Below are 7,829 nucleotides of genomic sequence, written 5' to 3' on the forward strand. Positions count from 1 at the left end.
TGTTGAGCTTTGTGTTTAGGATGGAGATGGCCAGTGGCAGGATTTTCTTAACATCTGCTTCTCTTCCACTTTTGGTGTTTTCTGTGCACCTCTGCTTCATTGAATTCCACCTTGTCCTATGCCCTGGATAGATCTTGTTCCATTTGTGGGCGATCACTTGTCCCCTGCAAGTCTGATAGCATAAGCAGGAGAAAGTCCTTGTTCAGCCTCGGACATACCAGACGCTATGTCCCAGGGTCATAAGTCCTGGTTATTTTCTTTTACTAATTCATGTGTATTTTACTTGTGAGAATTAACCCATAATTTTTGCTAAAATCTATAAAAACTTTTATCATAAGTACATTAGACATAATTTTTATACTTGCCCAGAATTCAATGATGTTCTTTTATAATATAAAATGGACACATTTGGGGGGTGGGTCTTCTTAGTGATAGTTCCCCATATCCAGGGACATCTCATGATCTAGGCTTAGAATGCCCTCTTGGCCATCCCATTGACATACACTGTATCCTCTCTCAAGTGTTGAAGGTGAAAAGGTTTGTTGTCTTTGTTCCAGTGGCTTAAAGATTTGTTCCATATGGAGACAGTGATGAAAGACCACTAGGCCTATAACTGCTTCCCATGCAAACTGCATTCTCTTTCCCAGCCTTGCACCACAAGAGACTAAGGGTTCTTTCGCTGACTTCATCTTTACTATGGGCACACTTTGTGTGTGTGTGTGTGTGTGTGTGTGTGTGTGTGTGGTTCTAAGGGATACCATTCTTTGTTTTGTTTTTGTGTTTGTTTGTTTGTTTTGGTACCAGGTATTGAACTCAGGACCTTGTGCTTGCTGGGCAGGGGCTATACCACTGAGCTAAATCCCTGGCCCAGGAATTTTATTCTTTCTCACAAGCCTACAACCAGCCTTTGATGAATTCTTGGTTTGGTTTCCCATACTTGTCATAGACTAATAAGGGCTCAAATTCTATCCCTTGTTGAATGTGCCCGTATTTCTTTAAACTTCAGATTTATTATAGGTCTCTTATGGGTTCAAGGAAAATAGAGAGTGGCAGATTAACTGGTCTTTTTATTGCTGAAAAAGTGAAAGAGACATTGTTTTCAGCTTTTCATATCCTGGATACATGTTTAAAATTGCTTCATAAAATCATTAAATACTTGAAATGAATGCATGTACAGAGATAACAAATATAAAAAGGTGTCTAAAAACTTAGAACAAAAGGAAATAGTCCTTTAGACCATTTTCTTGACATCCACCATAACTGCTGTAACACAGAAGAATTTTTATTTATTTTGTCTTTTAGGTTTTATATCTTCTACAGCTTAATATATGTCTAGGAAGTTTTTTCTTGATTAATCAATTTTAGACATGGTCTACTTATTATGCAACATGACAGAGGAGAATTTAATAATATAACATTTTATTTCCTTCCCTATAATACTTAAAATTATGTGGTATATTTAGTTTTATCATGGTAATAATTACAACTTCAAATATTAACCACTTACCAGACCAATTATATATGGGCTAACCAAAAATTGCATTTTTGGTTAATTTTTATAAGATATATAACAAAGTAAAAAATGATAGTTTTATGAAATTTATTCAGTAAGTTTCGGTGTACGGTATATCTTAAAACATTCAAAACACAATGCATAGTTACAATCCGGAAAACAGTATCTAGTCTTTCTGAATTCATTTTTGCATTGAACAACACACTTTAAACTGTCATGTTTGCCTTTCCTTTTTATCTGTGGATGGTATAATTTCAATAAAATCTCTACTCACTAAACATAATAGTGAAGATGTCAGTGATGGACATCTGTGCTGACATTTCACTATCCTGTGTTTTTCAATTATTTGGTCTATTAGGCCTAATCTAAATTGTAAATGACTTTTTGAACCCCTTGTTTTGAATAAATAACAAATTATTCCCTGCTTTTTGGTCCAGAAGGTGCATAAATATTATACAATAATATTTTCTTGCTTTTAAATTATGAAGTAGCCTCTTAAAAGTTGGTCAACTCTGTCAACACCACCTACAGAATTATTATCATCAGCCACTATTGGAATTTTAGTTTCATTTCTTCTTTCAAGAGCTATCATTTTAGTATTATAAATAGTTGATAATAAAGAGATACCTTTTTTGTCTTTTCATTTCATAACACAGTCTTTTCCTCTCTGACATGCTAATGTGTCTCTCTTTTTCAGTTTTTTCTTTTACAGATCTTTTGGCCCATTCTTCCTATTCAGTCTCAGTGTTCCAAATGTGTCCATTTCGTATTATAAAAGAATATCATTGAATTCTGGGCAAGGATGAAAATGATGTCTAATGTACTTATGATAAAAGTTTTTATAGGTTTTAGCACAAAATTATGGGTTAATTTTCACAAGTAAAATAAACATGAATTAGTTAAAAAAAACCAGAACTTATGGGATTTTACTAGAAACAAACATCAATGGTAAATTACAATGTTCTAAATAAAAAAGTAAGCAAAAATCATCAATATAAAAATAAATAGTCAATATGACTTATAAACAGACATAAAAGCACATCTTCTGCAAACAAGTATCAGCTGATGGGAATGTCACCTACTCCATGCTCAGGATAGTATGCAAACAAATGCCCTGCCCCAGGGACGCTTGGATAAACTGTTAAGTTGCTACATTCTCAACTCATTTACACTGATAAATACATGGTATTCTACTCACTGCAAATGTCACTGAATTCCTGTTTACAATAAAGGTATGATCACCTATATTATTTCCTTTTACTTTCCTCCAATCCTATTTTCCTAATTAATTATATGTACCCACTCAGTGAGACCCAGCTTTCAATTTTCACAGCTTTAATATTTTGTAACTTAATACAGAGCTTGAACCTAATGATTGTAAATCAATAAGCAATATGGACAAATACTCCCTATATAATCAAGTAGTATATTATGATCACATTTTACTTTTTTACATTGTTTTCCTCTTGATCAATGTTTGTCTTCCTTTTTTCCCTTTTGTTTACTGTCTTTTGTGTACCCTTTGCTTTAGTGTAGTGTCTGGTGGGTGGAATCAAGTTCTTGAATGCCTTTCTCCTGGAGATCTTAATCTCTTAAAGTTCAGTTTTTAGGTCTCCTGCTCAGGGTCATTCTGAACTTCCTTGATTATTCTTTTGTGTTGAAACTACTATACCCTGGATTCGACTTCTTCCTCTTTTTTATTCAGTCTCTCATTTTGTTAGAGCCCAAGCTCAAATAATATCAGTATATGAGATAAAGAAATAAAATTTTTGTGTGTTTGTTGCAACAAATTACCACAAACAGGTAGATTACAACAACATGTTTACTTTTTCAGTTCTTAAGGCCAAAAGTTCAACATCAAGGTGGTGGCAGACTCATGCTTCCTCCAGAAGCTCTGACTGTTTCTTCTAATCTGGGGGCTCCTGGTCATCCTGGACTTTCACAGATTTGTGCTCCAATAGATATCTTCCATTTACATGGGTTTTTTTTCTCCTTTTTTTCCTGTGTTGTGTCTTCTAAAGACAATTTTATTGGGTTTGGGGCTCATTCAGACAGAGGATAATCTCATCTCAAGATCTTTTACTTAATTACATCTACAGAGAACCTTTCCCTAAATAATTTCTAGGTGTTAGGACATATATATCCCTTATTCAGGACCACCATTCAATCCACTATAGGAAGGGAATTGGACCCTACGTATGGTTATGTCTCCATTCATGAATGCTTCCCTTGGCAAACAATTCGGTTTGCAAACAAAATCGTTCAGCAAACTTTTGCTTTGGTTTGCAAACTCTGCATCAGATGACAAACACAACTGTGGCCGCCTTCCCTACACAAATGCCACCATCTTCTCCAAAATTGTAAAACAAAGTAGGTTTGTAAATCAAAGTGCCACTGTACCTGAAAATAACTTTTTAACCTTTTTTGGTGGTTATGCAAGATACAGAATATTAAAGCCACTGTTTATATTTATCAATAATGTTGATGAAAGGGTCTAAAGGAAAATTAAAGCCTATCTCTCGAAAACTGTTTTTTTCTTGACACTATCTAGGTCTTCCTCTTATCTTATATTCTTATATTTCACAGTCATCCATATAGTTAGACTCTTTTTTATTCATTGAGTTAGTGTCAGTCACTTTCTCACTGCTGAGACAGAAATGAAAGGAAAATAGGTTTATTTTTGCTTACAATTACAGTCCATGTTCAACAGGCTCCAACATACAAAGCCCATGGTGGAAAAGCCAAGACAGAGAAAAGCTGCTTACAACATGGTGGCTAGGGGTCATCCCTTTCTTAGAGAAACAGGAAAGCTTCTATGGTGAGCTCCGTCCCTTCAGGGGTGCGACCACCGAGGCCAAAGAAAGAGGCAGGGAACTCGTCATTCCCAAAACGCAGTGGTGGAATAGAAGCTCAAGCTGGAGCGGCTCACAAAGAATGTGGACAAAGCTGTGCCCATTCCAGAAAAGAATGACGGAATGCGCACCTCAGCCTCCCCCAGAATTTGTCTGAGACATTACGGTTCAAGCGCTGGGACTGGCAGTGGGGAGTTCCACGTGTACAGAGGCCTGCGCAGGAGGTGGGGCTAGCTGTAGGACTACATGGACGCGGACGGCGTGGCAGAGAAGCAAAAACCGGATGCAGTTGAGAGTGGAAAAGGATAAAATGGCTGCAGACAAGCAGACTGCAAAGCGAAGGAAAAAGCGCCAAAAGGTAAAAGAGAAGAAATAACTGGAAAACAAGATGAAACTTGAATGGGGGGGAGGGGAAGAAGAAGAAAGGAGAAAGAAGAAGGACCTAGACTGTCGCAGGAGCATCAGGACAGTAGTTCCGAGGCATCGGGGATGAAGGAGGAGGAAGAGGCGGAGGAGGATAATCCCAGCTTCATCATGTGGCGACGAGGTTGTACAGAAGCTGTCACAAGCCTGGCACATTCTGTGTCCAGAGCCTCGCAGGGAAAAAGACTGTCTGCCTTAGCCCCCACGGACTCCATGCTTAGGGAGCACATGGGATCCCCAGTGCTTGCTGCCCTGTTGGGCTTGGAGGACAGAGAGTCTGTTCTGGACACTGCCTCAGTGTCTCCCGCGACCCGCTGGAAGAGGGAAAGTGCCTCATCAGCAGCTGGTGCCTGTTCTCCCATTCAAACCCGAGGAGCTTGAGGCTGGCTTTGGAAAGGGACACTTTTCTAAGTAAGAGCAGAAACCTTAAACCAAACCAAACCAAAGCAAACATGGTGGCTAGGAAACAGAGTGAGAAGCACAGAGGCAGGGAGGGAGGTAGACTATTTTAGGTCATGCCTCTAGCAACCTGCCTCTAATCAGGTCCCACCTGCTAACAGCAAGTCAGCTGTAGCATTTCTAATTATCTTTCACAAGTCCTGTCTCTGAGTGCAAAAATGTCTTTGGGGGACATTTTTTATCTAAATTATAACGTTCTGTCCCTGGTTCCCAATAGACTCATGCACATCTCTATGAAAAATGAATGTAATTCATTTTTTTAAAGCAGCCAAAGTTCCAACCATTCCATTAATGCCAAAAAGTCCAAGCAAATAGTCTCCTCTGAGACTCAAGGCAAACTCTGAGCTGTGAGCCCCTATAAAAATTTAAAAAATTAAATACTTCCAACATACGATGAAACAGGGTAAACATTGCCATTCAAAAAGGAAAGAATGAAGACATAGGAAGGAATGGAGCCAAAGCAAGATAGAAACACAGCAGAACAAACAAGAAATATTATAGTATCATGTCTAGCACTCAAGGTAAGTTGTAATGATGAATTATGAAATCCAAACAGCTTGAGTAACTCCCACTCTTACTGCATTAACAGTTGTAGTACTCATGGCCTTTCTCTTGATGTGGTTTCTCCCACCACCTGTGGTTTTCCTCAAATGTTTCATGTTCCTGACTTTTTCAAATTTCTGTATTGTCTACTGAACTTTTGGCTTCACGCTCATAGCTTCAAGTACAGTGGCACCTTGTTTCATGAACCCAATTCTCTCCATGATTCTGGTTGCAATCAAACTGGACAAGAACCAAATTAAATTTCTACATCAGGTCAACACTGAACCTAACCATTGAATTTGATTCAGTTCTCATCTAACTCAGTTTTTGACCAGAATCATGGAAAGAATCAACTTCATGAATTGAGGTAGCCCTGTCTTCCTCTTTTAGTAGCGCACTTCCTGACTTCCCAGGCCTTTTTCTGAAATCTGAGTGGAAGCTTTCTTGAACTAATAACTTCTGCATTCTGTATACTCAGAAACCCAGCACCACATGGATTATGCTAAGGTCTGCCATCAGCTGGAGCAGTAGCTGGACTCTCTTGGGTCATGGCTGTAGCCACCACTGAATGCCTGGATGGCTTAGCATTGCGAAATTAATTCTAACAAACCAATTTACTAGCCTCCCCTTCTGGAGCAGGGTAGGGTTCTCTCCTCAAAGAAAAATCTTGCTTCTTTGGACCCTTGAGCTTGAGAAGGGTAGGTTCTTGCTAATTTCTAGAATGCTCAGAAGGCATTCTTCCTATTGTCCTGGTACAAGTAGTTGGCTTTTTTTTAAATACTATTTTTTTCAGCAGTTAAGCTCTCCTGGGCCAAAACTTTATTGGGCCCAGCTTTATAGGGCCTTCATTTCTGTTGAAACTCAAAATTTAAAATCACTGAGTTTTGCAATTTGCTCTTGATTCTCAATATAGATCTGGCTAAAAGCTTCCTGAATATAAATTCAAGTAGTACCTATTGCACAACCTGAACAATGCACTGCCTTGAAATGCCTACATTAGATTACTTAGTATGATACCCTTAAATTTAGTCTTCCGAAAATCTCAGAATGAGCAGAATGTAGGCAAATTTTCTTTAAGAGCATAACACATATGGTCTTGAGTCCAACTGCCAAGGGAGTCCTTGTTCTCAACTGAAAATTCCTGAGCCTGGTGTTTTATTGTCTACATGTCTATCAGCATTCTGGTCATCTGAACTCTAACCAGAATCTCTCATCAAGCTTGGTTTACAGCATTCTATGGCTTTTCTAGCCAATATTTCCAAACTTATTTCTTACACAAACCACTTCAAAGTCTTCTGAACATAAGGTCAGATAGTCATATAAATGACCCTACTTCTAGTTTCAAAATCTGTCTTTATCACTTTTCTTTTCTGCGACGCCATACCTGACTGACATTCACTAATTAAAGGAAGATAGGTTTATTTTGATTTACAGTTAAAAATCAATGATCAGCCGGCTCCAACACAGAAACTGTGTGGTGGAAGGACGTGAGTAGAGGAAAACTGCTTACATCATAGCAACCAGGAAGCAGAAAGAGAACAAAGGAACTGGGGATAGAGTTACACCCTTCCAGGTCATGCTCCCTCACAATGATCTGCCTTTACCAAGGGCCCACCTCCTAACAAGCCATCTGTAGCACCACCATAATCCAGTTACCTTCAACCAGCCCCACCTCTGAGCATGTGAGACCTTTTGGGCATGTTCTTGATCTAAACCAGCACAGTCTGATATGCATCAGCTTTTAATTTTCTTTGAAATTTTCTAGTGTTTGTATAAAGTACTTAAATGTTGAAATTATAGTTAATTTATAAGATTCTTTTTTATTCTCTATTCTTCCTTGTTAGTCATACTCAATTCTTATTTTTTAAAAGTCATGATGTTTCTCTTTGTTTTCCATTTAAGTTATAAGTTTTCATCAAATATCTACAGTTTCTGGATTGTTTAATCTTAAGGATGAGGCAACAAAGCTGACAGTGAGAAGGATGATTGTCATGAATAGGCTTGCTGACTGGCAAACTTTCCTAGAAGCTGAGTAGATA

General features: G+C 38.1%; 1 pseudogene; it reads left to right on the top strand.

The window, feature by feature from the left end:
• The first annotated feature begins 4,328 nt into the window (after positions 1-4,328).
• On the top strand, positions 4,329-5,169 carry LOC104866155 (annotated as a pseudogene).
• The last annotated feature ends 2,660 nt before the right edge of the window (positions 5,170-7,829 follow it).

The sequence above is a fragment of the Fukomys damarensis genome, unplaced genomic scaffold, assembly GCF_012274545.1.
Source record: "Fukomys damarensis isolate Sample0158 unplaced genomic scaffold, DMR_v1.0_HiC HiC_scaffold_28, whole genome shotgun sequence".
NCBI lineage: Eukaryota > Metazoa > Chordata > Mammalia > Rodentia > Bathyergidae > Fukomys > Fukomys damarensis.